Source organism: Palaemon carinicauda, chromosome 25 (genome assembly GCF_036898095.1).
Source record: "Palaemon carinicauda isolate YSFRI2023 chromosome 25, ASM3689809v2, whole genome shotgun sequence".
In the NCBI taxonomy this organism is placed as follows: domain Eukaryota; kingdom Metazoa; phylum Arthropoda; class Malacostraca; order Decapoda; family Palaemonidae; genus Palaemon; species Palaemon carinicauda.
The window spans coordinates 86384555-86403305 of record NC_090749.1 but is presented as its reverse complement, the minus strand read 5'-3'; positions in this window follow the sequence as shown (position 1 = coordinate 86403305).

The window sequence follows — 18751 nt, the reverse complement described above, 5'->3', positions numbered from 1 at the left end:
GTATTTCTCTTTGATTTCGGCTGTCGCTTTACTGGAAAACTTCTATATTAGCTTAGTTAGCTTTTGGAATTAATTTGATTAATTTTGGTGACGAGAGAGTATGAACTCTCGTTCACCTTTCAATGGCCGACCCTTCCCTTAGACGGAAGTGTTGGTGTCTAAGAGAGTATAGACTCTCTTTCTTAATTTTGCTCAACAAAAGTTATAGATTTATTTTATATCTCTCCGCCTCTTATAGGCCTCTTCGATTAACTTCCTTTTATTATAAACTCATTAAAATTAATTTTTATATTTGTTTATATTCGACCTTCCTAATAGTAGGCGGTCTTTTACCGAAGTTAATAAACTTTGAGCCCGTCATTTCGGTTTTACCTGTTAACATATTATGCTATTTCCGCCACAGAGTTTGAAAGATTTTCTTTGACAGTCTCGTACTGTTTTCAAAGCTGAACTAACGTTTTGTTTTGTCTCTGCAGTTGTTGACGTTCAGAACGTTCAACTTGCACTCTATCGTTACGATAGAGAAAGAATGTTCACGGTTTCACGTTGCAGTAAGAGTAACCGTGTCTAGCGTTTTGTTCATTCTTTCTTAACTTAATGGTTTTGATCCTAATAAAGGAACTTTTCAGTTTTTTCCTTTAACAATAATATGTTTTAACGATATATATGATTGGGCTCTTCTCTCAGGTTCTAAGTCAAGAGAGAGAGAGAGAGAGATAGAGACGGAGGGAGAAAGAGGATAAACGTTTCATTCAAGCCTGCCAGGCGTACGAGTAACGTCATTATCGATTTTTGCTCTTCTCCCTAGTCTCTTTAGGGGAAGAAACTAAACGTTTCTAGAGTGATCTAGTGTTTAGTCTCTTTCCAACCACTGATTTATCTTTCATTAGATTTTTCTGTTACATTGTAATTCTGTTTTCGCAATTACTAACTTTGAGAAAGGATAGAATTGCGTATTTCAGGTACAAACCACTTAAGTTTCGAGTTCAGTGAAATAAGTGCAAACAGAAATCAAAGTGATAAGTGATTAGTGCGTGAGGGTACTTTTGTGCGCGCCAGTCGTCCTCCCAGTCCGGGACCTCTTGCAAGCTCCCAAGCCCAGGGGAGAAGCAATGTCGAAGGGCATAAGGGTTCAGCAGGCCTTGATCGGCGCACAGAAGTATTCTCGGTGGTTGTGGGCGTGTCTTACCGAGACCGTCACTCCCACCCGCAGACGATTGAGCCCTTATTTTGCTCGTCTGCAGAAGAGATTAGGGGAGAAAATAAAGGCAGAGTAACGCTGGTCTCAGGTCTCAAGACTTCTTAAACGTTAAGTCCAGACCTATGCCAGACGTACGAAGTTAAAGTTCACAACCCGAATGCAGTCGTTGGGTTAGCTCTGACTCTCCTAAGTCATCAGTTGATTACACTCCGACTTAGAGGAGTAAGGTTCTGCCACAACAGATCTCTGCTGTTAAGGCTTTTCCTCAGCAGAACTTAGTGTCTGGCGACCCCAAGTTAACTCTACTGCAGTCCATACAGTCACAACTTTCGGTCTTGATGTGTGAGTGTCGGGCTGAGAGTGTTGCACCGCCTGCACTCCCTCCACCTGTTCTCGCTGCACCTGTGCTCGCCCAGCCTGCACCTGCTCCGCCTGGTCGCAGCACCATCTGCCAGGCGTACGATGTTGTGAACTCTACTACAGTCCATGCAAGCACAGTTTTCGGACTTGATGAGTGAGTGTCGGGCTGAGAGTGTTGCTCCACCGCCTCCGCCTACACTCCCTCCTCCTACACTCGCTCCGCCTGATCACAGTACCATCTGCCAGGCGTATGATGTTGTGGACTCTACTACAGTCCATGCAAGCACAGCTTTCGGACTTGATGCGTGAGTGTCGTGCTGAGAGTGTTGCACCTCCTGCACCTGTGGTGCACCAACCTCCTGCACCCGTTCAGCCTGTGCTGCACCCGCCTGCACCGGTGGTGCACCAACCTCCTGCACCCGTTCAGCCTGTGCTGCACCCGCCTGCACCGGTGGTGCACCAACCTCCTGCACCCGTTCAGCCTATGCTGCACCCGCCTGCACCGGTGGTGCACCAACCTCCTGCACCCGTTCAGCCTGTGCTGCACCCGCCTGCACTCGCTGCACCCAGTCGCAGCTCCATCTGCCAGGCGTACGATGTTGAACCACTTTCGGAGTTTGCTGTTCACAGTGTTGTTCAGCCTCAGCCTTCTTTAAGGCAACCCTTGCTTTGGGATCAGGAGAGTTACACTCTTCCTCCTCCTCCCCTTGCTGCTCCTCCAGTGGTGCAACTCTCGGTTGGGGTACAACAACCTCTCCCCTCCGTGAGTCTGTCTGCTCAACCAGCGCTGCACCGAGTTCAACCCTCATCTAGGCAAGCTCATCTACACCATGCACTTGCGCCTCAGGAGCCTCAGCTTGCTAGAACTTTACCTTGTTCTGCGCAGCCTCAACCTTCTCATGCTCCACTCATCTCTCAGGAACAGGAACGGACTACTCCGCCTCCGTCCTCCGCTCAGCTGGTACAATCCTTGGGTGCAACTCTTGCTAGGAGTCAACCTCCTTCACCCTTGCACCTGCCTTCTGCTCCGTCTGTTGTTCAGCCTATGCAGTCTGAACCTCAGGTTTTCCCTCAAGTTGAGGAAACCTCTGTTGTTGTTCCAGCTCGTTCTGACTCTGCTGTTCAGCATACCATGGTTTAAACCCCATGCAAGCATGCATTAAGCACTCTAGCACTGGTCATGGAATTTCTGAGAAATGTTAAACGCCATGCACACGCTCTGCTTTCCTTTCAGCAGGCTCTGCTTACAGCAGGCTCTACTTCCTACATGCTCAGCATTCAGCATGCTCTGCATTCAGCATGCTCTACATACAACATGCTCTGCATACAGCATGCTCTGCATTCAGCATGCTCTGCATACAGCATACTCTGCATACATCATGCTCTGCATACCTTACCGCATGCTTCTCAACACATCTTGGGTTGTTGCCAACTCACTAGACTGTCAAGCAGTTTCATAACGTTGCCTTCTAGTCTGCTGCTTTGCACCAGTGAACCCTCACTCAGAGAACTTAGCTTTTCTAGGATAAGGTCCCTGTAGATGAGAAAGTTCTTTTCTCCCTCCTTCTGATATTCCCTTGAGGACTCTGTCATTTGGAGGGAGCCTTTAGCTGCATAACCTCTTATGGACTTTTATTTAAGCATAACATGCTTACAGGGAAGGTAATGGTTACACTTCAGCCGCTAATCCCGTCTGTTACCACACCTGCTCCCATAGACCTTGAGCTGTGTTGCATGACATGCAGTCCAAGCTTAGTCCTTGTTAGAGGATTTTTTGTTTACGGAGTCAATGTGTCACGGGGAAGACGTTCAACAACCAACAGAAGGGACTTGTTGTGACGCAGTGGGCAACCTCAGCAACCCGTTAAGGAGTTGTCTGTACGACCCAGACAGTCTAGACAGATTCGGGTTGTCACTGTACTTCCTCGCTTGTCCATGATTGACAGTTTACAGACTGTGCAGCAGTATCATGATCTTGTGTCCGGCTCCGTCAGACGACTGGCTTTTAAGAGCTCCCTCAAATCGTCGCTGTCTGGAGATTTTCAAATGGACTATGGATCTGACCAAGGAACTGGGCCTCCTGGTCAATTTTGAGGAGTCTCAGCTCGTTCCATCCCAGACCATTGTCTCCTTGGGTATGGATCTTCAGAGTCGAGCTTTTCGGACTTGTCCGTCGGCCCCAAGGATCTTCCAAGCCCTAGAATGCATCCAGAGCATGCTGAGAAGGAACCGATGCTTAGTCAGGCAGTGGATGAGTCTAACAGGGACACTTTCATCGCTGGCCCTGTTCATCGAGTTAGGGAGACTCCACCTCCGCCCCCTTCAGTATCATCTAGCTGCTCACTGGATAAAGGACATGACGCTAGAGACGGGCTCAGTTCCTGTTTCCGAAGAGATGAGGTCTACTCTAACGTGGTGGAAGAACAGCATTCTTCTCAAGGAAGGTCTACCATTGGCTGTTCAGTCCTCCGACCACCGTCTCTTCTCGGACGCATCGGACACGGGCTGGGGTGCGACACTGGACGGACAGGAATGCTCGGGAACATGGAATCAGGAGCAAAGGACACTTCACATCTATTGCAAGGAGTTGTTGGCAGTTCATTTGGCCTTGATAAACTTCAAGTCCCTCCAGCTTAACAAGGTGGTGGAGGTGAACTCCGACTACACCACAGCCTTGGCTTACATCTCCAAGCAGGGAGGGACTCATTCGAGGAAGTTGTTCGAGATCGCAAGGGACCTCCTCATTTGGTCAAAAGATCGAAAGCTCACGCTGGTAACGAGGCTCATTCAGGGCGATATGAATGTCATGGCAGATCGCCTCAGCCGGAAGGGTCAGGTCTTCCCCACAGAGTGGACCCTTCACAAGAATGTTTGCAGCAGACTTTGGGCCCTGTGGGATCAGCCAACCATAGATCTATTCGCTACCTCGATGACCAAGAGGCTCCTCTTGTATTGTTCTCCGATTCCAGACCCAGCAGCAGTTCGCGTGGATGCCTTTCTGCTGGATTGGTCCCATCTCAACCTGTATGCATTCCCGCCGTTCAAGATTGTCAACAGGGTACTTCAGAAGTTCGCCTCTCACAAAGGGACACGGCTGACGTTGGTTGCTCCCCTCTGGCCCGCGAGAGAATGTTTCACTGAGGTACTGCAATGGCTGGTCGACGTTCCCAGGACTCTTCCTCCTAGAGTGGACCTTCTGCGTCAACCTCACGTAAAGAAGGTACTCCCAACCTCCACGCTCTTCGTCTGACTGCCTTCAGACTATCGAAAGACTCTCAAGAGCTAGAGGCTTTTCGAAGGAGGCAGCCAGAGCGATTGCCAGAGCAAGGACGACATCCACTCTCAGAGTCTATCAGTCTTTATGGGAAGTCTTCCGAAGCTGGTGCAAGGCCAATGCAGTTTTTCCTCAACCAGTACCAATGTAACCCAGATTGCTGACTTCCTGTTACATCTAAGGAACGTAAGCTCCCTATCAGCTCCTACGATCAAGGGTTACAGAAGTTTGTTGGCAGCGGTTTTCCGCCACAGAGGCTTGGATCTTTCCTCCAACAAAGATCTACAGGACCTCCTTAGGTCTTTTGAGACCTCAAAGGAACGTCGGTTGTCCACTCCAGGCTGGAATCTAGACGTGGTCCTAAGGTTCCTAATGTCATCAGGATTTGAACCGCTCCAATCAGCCTCTTTTAAGGACCTCACATTAAAAAACTCTTTTCCTCGTGTGCTTACCAACAGGTAAAAGAGTAAGTGAGATCCACGCCTTCAGCAGGAACATGGGTTTCACATCTGAAACGGCTACATGTTCCTTACAGCTCGGTTTTTTGGCTAAAAACGAGCTTCCTTCCCGTCCTTGGCCTAAGTCGTTCGAGATCCCAAGCCTGTCCAACATGGTGGGGAACGAACTGGAGAGAGTACTTTGCCCAGTTAGAGCTCTTAAGTACTATCTAAAGGTCAAAACCATTACGAGGACAATCAGAAGCCTTATGGTGTGCTATCAAGAAGCCTTCTCTACCAATGTCTAAGAACTCAGTTTCTTACTACATCAGGCTTCTGATTAGAGAAGCAAATTCTCATCTGAAGGAAGAAGACCTTGCTTTGCTGAAGGTAAGGACACATGAAGTGAGAGCTGTGGCTACTTCAGTGGCCTTCAAACAGAACCGTTCTCTGCAGAGTGTTATGGATGCAACCTATTGGAGAAACAAGTCAGTGTTCGCATCATTCTATCTCAAAGATGTCCAGTCTCTTTACGAGTACTGCTACACCCTGGGTCTATTCGTAGCAACGAATGCAGTAGTAGGCGAGGGCTCAGCCACTACATTCCCATAATCCCATAACTTTTTAACCTTTCTCTTGAATACTTTTTATGGGTTGTACGGTCGGCTAAGAAGCCTTCCACATCCTTGTTGATTTGGCGGGTGGTCAATTCTTTCTTGAGAAGCGCCAAGGTTAAAGGTTGTGATGAGGTCCTTTAGTATGGGTTGCAGCCCTGTATACTTTAGCACCTTTGAGTTGATTCAGCCTCCCAAGAGGAACGCTGCGCTCAGTAAGGAAGACGATCTTATTAAAGGCAGAGTAACGGTTCAAGTCGACTTCCTTACCAGGTACTTATTATTTCATTGTTATTGTGGATAACTGATTATATGAAATATGGGATACTTAGCTATCCTTTAATCTTGTACACTGGTTTTCACCCACCCCCCTGGGTGTGAATCAGCTACATGATTATCGGGTAAGTTTAATATTGAAAAATGTTATTTTTATTAATAAAATAAATTTTTGAATATACTTACCCGATAATCATGATTTAATCGACCCTCCCTTCCTCCCCATAGAGAACCAGTGGACCGAGGAATAATTGAGGAGGTGTCAACAAGAAGTACTTGAGTACCTGGCCACAGGTGGCGCTGGTAAATACACCCCCTTCTAGTATTGTGATAGCTGGCGTATCCCTCCATAGAATTCTGTCGGGCAACGGAGTTGACAGCTACATGATTATCGGGTAAGTATATTCAAAAATTTATTTTATTAATAAAAATAACATTTTTAGCCAGATATGGCGTATATATAAGTATGCAGAAGAACCACAGGGAAAATGAAAATACAGAATATACACTTGAGTCCTGACTAGTTTCGTGATACTTCCTCAGAGGACTGATTTATCTCAAGTTCAGTGTATACAGAAAGCCAACGAATATCTCGGCATATGTCCATTATTACTCAAACCAAGGCAACAAAGTTAAGAAATCTGTATTTACTTCTATGTTTTTAAGAGCATTCCGAGTCTGCAGCCCTGAATATATTGATGACGAAATAAATGGTATTAGAGCAATAGGTAAAAAACTAAAGTATCCTGAAATTGTATTAGATGATGCCCTAAGAACAGCAAAAAAGACTTTTTTCGGTAATGATAACAGAAAAAACTATAACACACAAAATTTACTTGTACTACCTTATTGTGATTCATTTAAAGAAATTCCCCAACTGTTAAAAAACTTCAATGTAAATGTAGCATATAAGAGTAAAAATACAATAAAAACAGCCTTAATAAAGAATTCTCCTGACATTACCAAGGGATGTGTATATCGTATTCCATGCAATGCTTGTGAAAAATACTATATTGGTCAAACTGGTAAAGCCTTAGAAAAGAGAATTGAACAACATAAGAAAAGTGTCAGGTATGCTCAAGATAATAATGCACTCTTTGCCCACGTTAGAGATAAAAATCACCCTATTAATTGGTCAGGTGCAAAGAAATTGGTTCATTCAAATAACTTAGTAGAAAGAAACATCATAGAGTCCAGTTTCATAAAAGAAACCTTTGAAAAGAACTTGAATATTGGTCATGGAATGTATAAACTCGACGCCTTTATATGTAAAGAGATTTGTAAACTATATAAAAAAACATTAACCACTTAATGTAGAATTGAATGTATTGTGAATAATTAACGTCGGTGTGAAATTAATATTTAGACCTAAGCTACCATTCATTAAAAGAAACAATTATTTTATATATTATGCATAAGTATATTGGCACTATATAGTGTTATGCTAGATATAAGTATTGATATATACATGATTATATGTTTATGATACTAATGTTGCATACGTATAAATGTATATATGCATAGGTATGTATGTGTATATATGTATACATGTATATATGTGTGTGTATATGTATGTATATGTGTATGTGTATGTATATGTATGTGTATGTGTAAGTATTTATGTATATGTATATGTATTTGTATCTGTATGTATGTATATATATGTATATGTGTATGTGTATGTATATGTATATGTATGTGTGTGTGTATGTATATGTATATGTGTATATATGTATATGTATATATATATATATATATGTATATATATATATATATATATATATATATATATATATATATATATATATGTATATATGTATATATATATATGTATGTGTATATGTATGTGTATGTATATATATGTATATATATTTGTAATTTTGTGCATTGCCATATAAATAACTGTAATAAAAGTAAAATAAGAAGAAAACAAGAATATACCCGCCACTAGAAATGACCCTTTTTAGCAGGTGTTTAACGAGCTTTCGGACTCCTCCTACGCCCAGGTAGCGGGTAAGGGAGTGTCATTGTTCTCTAAATCTCTATATGTATGTTCGTACTTTTGCTTTCCGTATAAAATGTAAGAAACCTCTCTCAATAAATCAGTCCTCTGAGGAAGTATCACGAAACTAGTCAGGACTCAAGTGTATATTCTGTATTTTCATTTTCCCTGTGGTTCTTCTGCATCTGAGCATCACGTTTTCCTGTGATTTTTACGCATATATAAGTATGTGTTCGATTTTCCTGTGATTGCCATGTTTTCGTTTTTTCCCATTTCTTTCAAAATTACTACGTACTAAGGAACTATCACAGAGTAATATTTCATTTATATGTTTATTTGTCGGAAAATATGCCTTGATGGTTTGCCTAGCACGTGGCTGAAATTTTTTTTTTCTGAAATGCCGTATATTAGAATGGCCATTTTTCCACGAGTGCCCCTTTTTATTTGTTTTGCATTTTTTTGCTTAGTCATGTTACCGTAAGGAATTGGCAAGTAGTGTCGCAAAACTTATATTTTTATAGTGTTGGAAAGTGTTTCTAGATGATCTGGCTACCCATGCCTATCTTTTTTTTAGCCAGATATGGCGTATATATAGGTATGTGTTCGATTTTCCGGTGATTGCCATTTTTTCGTTTTTTCCCAATTCTTTCAAAATTACTACGTACTAAGGAACTATCACAGAGTAATGATTCCTCTAGATGTTTATTTGTCGGAAAATTTTGTTTACTTTTTTTTTGATTGAATATCATCAAATTTTTTTAGCTAAAATATTGTTTTACATTTTTTTTTTCGATTTTATTTCCCTTCAAAAAAACATTTTTGGGTCAGAATTTTAATTTTATAGTCGTAAAATAATCGACAATTATCCAGCAACCCACCATACAATTTTTATGCATATCCAATAATAATTAGATTAGTAAATAACACCTTGAAATTGACATACCCTTCCTACATTTCAAGTGGCAGATTAGGGAGTCTGAGTCAGTGTGGTTGGCGGCCATTTTGTGGACATATCCGAAGCGTAAGCTGCCCTATCTATATATATTCTTGTTCCCTATAGAATTTGTGATATTTTGGTATATTTTTACCTGCATAAATATCATATTATATATTAAATATATGTATTTTTTTACGAAATTTCCAAGTACTCAAAAAATTACCTTTAGATATGGCCCCTGATATAAATGTAATTTACAAAATAATGAAGATTTTTTTACATATTTCTATTTTAGGATAACATATGTTTATTCCCTAAAAAAATTAGCCACTTCCTATTTCATTTGGGTACCCAAAAAAATTCATGAAATTTGGACAATTTTTTTTGGCCAAAAAAAGTTACCCTTTTTTTCTCATTTCAGATCTTCACCTCCATGGGTCTGACTTCATCCAAAATACATCAAGATGTGTCCTAAACATTCAAGAATCAATTCCTAAAAGGATTTGTGTATATATGTATAAACTTTTTTTTTATGAATTTTTATGTCAGGTCTTTTTTTTATTCTACTTAATTTTTTAAAATATTTATAATAAATAGTTTTTCTGCAGATGAGTAGTATTTATCTTTACAGTTGTTTTAAGCATTCATTGAAGTTTTTTTTGGCAAAAGAAAAAAGGAGGTTACTGCAAAAACTGATTTTTCAAGAATTTTTTTTGGCGTCGGGGTCGTTCGCGTCCGAGTATACCCTTAAAGGGGTGTCCGAGGACCGTACCTATCCAGGGTTAAAAGTCAAATCTTTTCAATACCAACATCCAAGATTCGTTTATAACATTTGAACATTCTGAGAATTATTGTCAATTTGTATTTTATTTCTTGAAGGTTTGCCAGATTGAATCCTGTTTTGCAAAAAGTGTTAGTGAACAAACATTAATAAGAGCATTGATTTTAAGGTTATGACGTAAATAAAACATTGTTTTTATATTTATTTACCTTTGTAGTGAAGAAAATTGTTATTTTTACTGTGCCATGACAATATCATGAAACTGGTTTCCTTTGCAGGTAGAGAATTTGGGGTTTATATCTTTGGTTTTAACTTGTGAAATGAGATGTTGTTCTGTGATGTTACATTTTCTTTGATTGTTAGGTTAGGGATAGAAATATAGACTCTGTAAGTTTAAAGACCGTATAACCTTCTCTTTTGGGTCATTGGGAAGAATCTTTGTTGTCTTGGTGATTTGGTGCAAGAACTCTTCCAACTAGATTCATGAATAACATATCAGGAAAAATTGTAAAATAGAATTTCCTCTGTAAGAGAAGTGAATTTAGTTTTCAAGGATTTTCTCTTGAATATTCCGGTTACAATTCAATTTTAATACTTGTAGTTCAATGTATGTAAATATTGTGAAATAGAGGCTATGTTTTAAAACTCCTTGATTAAGTTAGTTTTAGGTTTAACAGAAGTTCCGTAGACCTTGTTAGGGAGTTTAGAGTTCCTGAGAGTAGTTTTGATAACTAGATATTTCTAATGGAGTTCGACTTGAAATGATAGCTCTTTTTTTTCTGTCCTGTACTTTGTATCCGAGTTCCTTGTAGGTCTGTATTTATATCGGTCCTCTTTTTCCATGATTTCTGATTTCTCGAGCTTTTTCACAGGCCTACGTCCTGCCATTCCATTCCCATATCTACAGACTTCATAAGAAACTCCCAGATATTTCAAGCGTATAAAGTCTTGATTTCATCTTGTACCAAACTGGATGCTATAAAATTTTGTAATATCACCAACTTGGTTTTCTTAGTTCGACAGAACTTTGGTCAGAATAGTACCGTACTTTTAATTAGATGGGTCATATCTGTATGTGTATAGTTATAGGCTCTTGCAATAAGCATTTCTTTTAATTGTATATTTAGTTGGAAAACTGTTCCAAGGCAGATCAGTTTATTACCGTACACTTTTATAGGCTGTTGAAAAGTTGAGGTTATTTGTAGTTTTGATCTTCTGTTAATATTGTTGGGTATTCATTTTTTTCTGGGTCCAAGTGTCTTTTTCAATTGTTTCATCAAAGAGTTTCATGAAAAATTGTCAAATAGCAAAATGAAGGTCTAGATAAACCACAGCTATAACATTTAATCTTATTTTTGGGGAAGAATTTATGAATAATTGTATCTAGAGGCAGTTAGTCATGAGAGTATACTGCGTATTGGAAAACATGAACTAATTATTTGGTTGTCCTTTAGGAGTTTGCAAGGTGAGGAAAAAACTACACAATTGGTTCTTGTTTTCTGTTTGCATATTGCAATTTTAACTGGTTTTGACAAAACTGATGGATTTGTTGCACTGAAGTGTAACTGCATTTGCCTTACATTGGTCTCCTGCATTTGCCTTACATTGGTCTCCAATGCAAATGGACAAAGTTGTGGTGTACAGTATGTCATATCGATTATAGTTAGTATTTTTTTTATTCAATATTTCATTTGATTCCTAAGGATGGGCGAGTGATGCTTTTTCCATATTGTCCTTTGCATCCTTTAAACTTTGTCTCTTTACACCTTGAACGATGGTTTTTCTCTCTGCCGTTTTCTGACAATATGAGGATGTCGCTTCTTGAGATGACTCTTGTCTTTTAGCCTAAAGGAATGACCTGGTAGTTTAATGCATTCTTTGGAATCTGTTAGTGTCCTTTGAGGTCCCTTATGGTGGTGCCTTCCTTTTGTCAGACTTTTAGTTGTGTTCAGTAATGGTTATAGGTTTTGCATTGAGCCAATGTGTAATTGTTATGGACTAAAATCTGTTGCTTTTAATGCATAAAATGCTTTTATTTGTGGTTCCAGTATGTGTTTAAGGCCAATTAATTCTTCCTTGTTTCATTGCAAAACAAAAGTGTTTGTTTAAACAGTCTTTTGTCAACAGAGGATTTTAATTAAAGGGAATTTAAGGTTTCAGGTTTGAGTCCTTTGTTGTTTGACACTTGTGCATAACACCTGTTGTTTTGATGGTGACCAAGTGTTTAGGTTGCAAGGTCCTTCTGTTTTGTTATGATGACGCCATGTTCCTTTATTGCCTTCAGAAGTTTTCATTTTATAGAGTTTTCCATGATTTATACTCCTATTTCATTTGTGCTTTTTAAGAGATTCATCTATAGTTTGGTGGAGTTTTAGAAGTACTGCTTCTCTGTATTCTAATTGGTTTCTGTAAATCGTTTAATATTGAGTCATTCGTAAATTTGATGCCATTTTAACTTCAGTATCTTGACCATTTCATAAGAATTTTTATCTTCATATTTTGAGAATTTGAAATCCTTACTTCTGCAAATTCATTACAAATTGCAACATCATCATCATAAGATGCAATTTGTTCATTGTTGTTTCCAGCTTCTCTGTAATGTGGTAGACTTTTCCAAGATTCTAAGTTCCAGTGAGATTTTCCAGACGTTAGATCGAAATACTATACTACACACCGGTACATTGAAAACTTAATCGGGCAAAAATGATATAAGGATCTTAGTGTTTCTGTTGTCTTTTGTAGGTCCCAACTATTTTGATTTTTGTACCTTTTTTGATGAAGGTGGCTGCTCCCGTCAGTATTCGTACCCTTGGTATTCTAGTGTTTATAACTCATATTTCGGTTGTTACTTTCCTGGTTTCTCCTTTCAAAGCAATTATGGAAAGGATACGTTGCAAGACTTGCACGTGGAATCCCTTGCAATGAGAATATTTTCTTTATTTGAGCTGGAATAGATTCAGTTGCTCTCCCAAGAATCCATTCTTTATCTAATGTGACGTTTCCTTCCTTCCTGCATTACTTTTAATGAGGAAGAAATAAGCATCATGAACCTTTTTACCTGATTTGCACATGACCCTTTTGCCTCATTTTCTGTTGTCCTTTGGGATCTGATTTGTGTAACTTTTCTCTTCTGTTGGTTTTCTCTGGTCAAGTTATTGCTCCTTGGAACAAATTGGCCATAGAACAGCAGTTGTTAGTTTCTTAAAAATCTCAAGATAATTTTGATAATTATTTATCTTTCTTTATTCTTTACTTTTTGTGGGTTGTGCTGCTTTCTTTCTGGGTCTGGTCTCTTGGGCTTGTAGCCATCTGCTTTCCCAAGTAGCTCTAATAATGGCCAGGTTAATCTGTTGTGACTCACCTTCTCTGCAACCTAATGAAGTGATCTGTAATTACCCAGAGAACTAAAAAGTCATTGTCCTGTTTTACACCTTTCTTTCAGGGCAATGCAAATCTCCGCTTTGTAGTAGAGCCTCACTGATTTTCCCTTTGTTGCAACTCTTATGTTAAGTGTACTCTAGGCCTGAACACTACCTTAATGACTAAATTCATCTCTGGAGACTTTCGTTGTAATCTATCTTGTCATACATCTGTCAATGTATGTTACTTTGTTCCCCAAAATATCTGGATTCCAGTATTTTCATAGGTTATATCATTGCTAATGGGTTTTCCACACCTCTCAGACTAACTGTAACATTTGTAATACTTTATATCTTAAGAATAGAGTTGCAAATATGAAAGCCAATATATTGGCCACTTTCTAAACATAATAATTGATAATGGTATTATACAATGAAGAAGAGTAAAGGTAATATTCCAGAAAGGTTAGGAATACCAGGTCGTATATTGGTACTGCCTTTAGTGCAAGTTAATGTGGTGCTAAATCAGTGTGAACTAAGTAAGGAAGATGAACAGCATCATGGTAGCTGTGAATAAATAAATTTTCGTGATTTAGTGTAGACAGAATGATAGTGAATTGAACATTTACTTGTAAACATGAAAGGCATTGCATTTGTAAGGGAAACTCAATAATGAATTGATAATTATATATGATGGAAGAGGATACAATAAAAATTTATTTAAGTATACACAATTTTATTCAAAACCTAAATACATTATAAAAATTAAAGGCTAATAGAACCTCTTGGGTTGCATGGGGCAGGGAGTGCAGTGTGGCCGCCCACCTGAAAAGGAGGAGAAGGAAAGAAGAGGAGGTATGGGATCCCACACACTTCTTTTTCATTCCCCCCCCCTCTCTCTCTCTCTCTCTCTCTCTCTACCCATCCCCTACCTCCTTTCCTTGGTGACTTAAGTTTCTCAGATTGATTCCCTCAGTGTCCCCCGCTCTTTCTCTCTCACCCAAGCCTCTCTTCTAACCAGTTTCATCCAGATATTCAGTTCTGTAACTTTAGTCTTGAGTGTAACGACCCTTAGTATTGTTGCCTCGTTAGGCGGTTGAATTGGCCAGTTGGAATATGATGTTTGAGAGAGTGACCCTTGAAAGATTCTTTTCAGTAAGTTTAAAGTGTCCTCCTAAAAGGGCTTAGTCATGTTCCTCTTAAGTGAAAGTGGGTGAAATGAGTTTTGCTTTTGCAAGAACCATAAACCAGTTACTTATATAATTAAGAACCACTTATCTTGGTACAGAAGTTTCCTAATAAATATTCAAAAGTTTTAACCTGTGATTTTCTTTCTGTAGTTTGATCAAAGATCTAGAAATGGTGGTGACAGAAACTCAAGCACAAGATTTGATGTATATTTGTATGAGAAAATAAAACAGACTTTGAATGGATAAGGAAATGTTTGAAATCCTTCTTGTTTCCCAAAGGAACACAAAAGCATCGTCTCCAAAACTTTGCAAGATTTTCTTTTTAAATCTATCTATCTATATACCAAGGCACTTCCCCCAATTTTGGGGGGTAGCCGACACCAACAATGAAACAAAACAAAAAGGGGACCTCTACTCTCTATGTTCCTTCAGCCTAATCAGGGACTCAACCGAGTTCAGCTGGTACTGCTAGGGTGCCACAGCCCAACCTCCCACATTTCCACCACAGATGAAGCTTCAAAATGCTGACTCCCCTACTGCTGCTACCTCCGCGGTCATCTAAGGCCCCGGAGGAAGCAGCAGGGCCTACTGGAACTGCGTCACAATCGCTCGCCATTCATTCCTATTTCTAGCACGCTCTCTTGCCTCTCTCACATCTATCCTCCTATCACCCAGAGCTTTCTTCACACCATCCATCCACCCAAACCTTGGCCTTCCTCTTGTACTTCTCCCATCAACTCTTGCATTCATCACCTTCTTTAGCAGACAACCATTTTCCATTCTCTCAACATGGCCAAACCACCTCAACACATTCATATCCACTCTAGCCGCTAACTCATTTCTTACACCCGTTCTCTCCCTCACCACTTCGTTCCTAACCCTATCTACTCGAGATACACCAGCCATACTCCTCAGACACTTCATCTCAAACACATTCAATTTCTGTCTCTCCATCACTTTCATTCCCCACGACTCCGATCCATACATCACAGTTGGTACAATCACTTTCTCATATAGAACTCTCTTTACATTCATGCCCAACCCTCTATTTTTTACTACTCCCTTAACTGCCCCCAACACTTTGCAACCTTCATTCACTCTCTGACGTACATCTGCTTCCACTCCACCATTTGCTGCAACAATAGACCCCAAGTACTTAAACTGATCCACCTCCTCAAGTAACTCTCCATTCAACATGACATTCAACCTTGCACCACCTTCCCTTCTCGTACATCTCATAACCTTACTCTTACCCACATTAACTCTCAACTTCCTTCTCTCACACACCCTTCCAAATTCTGTCACTAGTCGGTCAAGCTTCTCTTCTGTGTCTGCTACCAGTACAGTATCATCCGCAAACAACAACTGATTTACCTCCCATTCATGGTCATTCTCGCCTACCAGTTTTAATCCTCATCCAAGCACTCGAGCATTCACCTCTCTCACCACTCCATCAACATACAAGTTAAACAACCACGGCGACATCACACATCCCTGTCTCAGCCCCACTCTCACCGGAAACCAATCACTCACTTCATTTCCTATTCTAACACATGCTTTACTACCTTTGTATAAACTTTTCACTGCTTGCAACAACCTTCCACCAACTCCATATAACCTCATCACATCCCACATTGCTTCCCTATCAACTCTATCATATGCTTTCTCCAGATCCATAAACGCAACATACACCTCCTTACCTTTTGCTAAATATTTCTCGCATATCTGCCTAACTGTAAAAATCTGATTCATACAACCCCTACCTCTTCTAAAACCACCCTGTACTTCCAAGATTGCATTCTCTGTTTTATCCTTAATCCTATTAATCAGTACTCTACCATACACTTTTCCAACTACACTCAACAAACTAATACCTCTTGAATTACAACACTCATGCACATCTCCCTTACCCTTATATAGTGGTACAATACATGCACAAACCCAATCTACTGGTACCATTGACAACACAAAACACATATTAAACAATCTCACCAACCATTCAAGTACAGTCACACCCCCTTCCTTCAACATCTCAGCTTTCACACCGTCCATACCAGATGCTTTTCCTACTCTCGTTTCATCTAGTGCTCTCCTCACTTCCTCTATTGTTATCTCTCTCTCATTCTCATCTCCCATCACTGGCACCTCAACACCTGGAACAGCAATTATATCTGCCTCCCTATTATCCTCAACATTCAGCAAACTTTCAAAATATTCCGCCCACCTTTTCCTTGCCTCCTCTCCTTTTAACAACCTTCCATTTCCATCTTTCACTGTCTCTTCAATTCTTGCGCCAGCCTTCCTTACTCTCTTCACTTCTTTCCAAAACTTCTTCTTATTCTCTTCATATGACTGACCCAATCCCTGACCCCACCTCAGGTCAGCTGCCCTCTTTGCCTCACGTACCTTGCGCTTTACTTCCACCTTTTTCTCTCTATATTTTTCATACTTCTCTATACTATTACTCTGCAGCCATTCTTCAAAAGCCCTCTTTTTCTCTTCCAATTTCACCTTCACTCCTTCATTCCACCATTCACTGCCCTTCCTCATGCTGCCTCCAACAACCTTCTTGCCACATACATCACTTGCAATCCCAACAAAATTTTCTTTTACTAACTTCCATTCCTCCTCTAATTTACCAGTTTCTCTTACTCTCACCTCATCATATGCCATTTTCAACCTTTCCTGATATTTACTTTTTACCCCCGGTTTTATTAGCTCTTCAATCCTCACTACCTCCCTTTTACATCCACCTACTCTATTCCCCCACTCTTTTGCTACAACTAATTTTCATTCCACCAAAAAATGATCAGACATACCGTTAGCCATACCCCTAATCACGTGCACGTCTTTCAATCTTCCAAACATTCTTTTAGTTACCAACACATAATCCAACCAAGGCCCTCCCCAAGTCCCACCTAGTAACAAATGATTAAAGCAGTTTCTGTTCTTTAACAAAAGGTGTCACTAGGTCCTTGAATGTTTTCCTTTTCTCTTTTCATCTTTCTTTTTTTTATCAATTTATTTTCATAAACAGATTCACATGAAGGCATAAGTTTAAACTGATAATTTTACTACTTACATTCTAACCTTAAATTTCTCTGGTTGAACAATCTTATAATAAACTCTTTAATCAAATAAATTACATTTTAAAAGTCAACTTTTTAGTCTCCAAATTTCTTTGGTTGCCAAAATGCCACAATATATTCAGAAGAGATAAAATACACAAAGTTATTTCTTAAAATATCATTCAAAGTTAAATGCAAGTCAAAGTCACTTCAATAAAATGGCATCAAAAGACCTTAAGGCATTTCTTGCATTTGCAATAATTGCAAAAACATTTCTGTCTAATTTCCATTAAAAATTGCACGGAAACCACAAACACCAAATTGTGCAGACAAAGACACACAAGACTTCATGGGTCACACGCTTCCATCTCTTGAGCCAAGACAACTTTCCAAAGGGAACCACAGTCTGCAGTCGACCGAATCCTATGCCAACCTCTTACACTAGACTTGTAACAAATCCTGAATAGAAGAACCATGGTATCCCCAAGCGCTTGTCAGAGCTATGCAAGGAAAACACTGTTGGTTTAATGTGGAGCACTGTAGGCTTGGAACTGTTAAATTAGAACCTTAAATGCCCTTTAGTCTTGTACAGTGGAATGCTGTACGTACAGAGAATTTGTTCACCTCTGTACAGACAATGACATGTTTCTGAGTCAATGTTTCAAAGAAGAAATGTACAGTACTGCAATTTACTTCACCTACAAGATACCAGAATGTACAGTAATTTCATCTGAGTACAGACACCAAAAGTAGCATCTCAAATGTTTCCTCACAAAACCAAGGATAGATTCCAACCAATGCCTTTTAAGTAGTTGCTCTTGACATTACCACATGTCAATGCTCTTTAGTTGCTTCTCTACTGAAATTTGAACAAACAATCTATTCCCTCATGGTAGACAAATCCAAAATCCGCGAGGGAACTGTACAAAGGACACGACTAAAAAACATGCAACAAAAGTGCAAGAGACTGACTCGTCAAGAAGCCCTTATGAACAACATACAAAGAATGTCTCTAAGAACAAAAGAGAATCAAATTAAGCATTCTTCATAAGAGTATCTCTAATGCAAAGAAAGGGCTAAATGCCAAACTTGTCCAAGATGTGAACTCTGTTGAAAATCATCTTCACATCATTGCATTGAAAGATGCTTAAAGGAATCCCAGTTGGGACAAAGAGCGTCTGCATTGAAAAACTTTGAATTCTCAATTGGGAAGAAGCTGGGGGAGGAGGAACATAGAGAAGAGAGGAAAGGA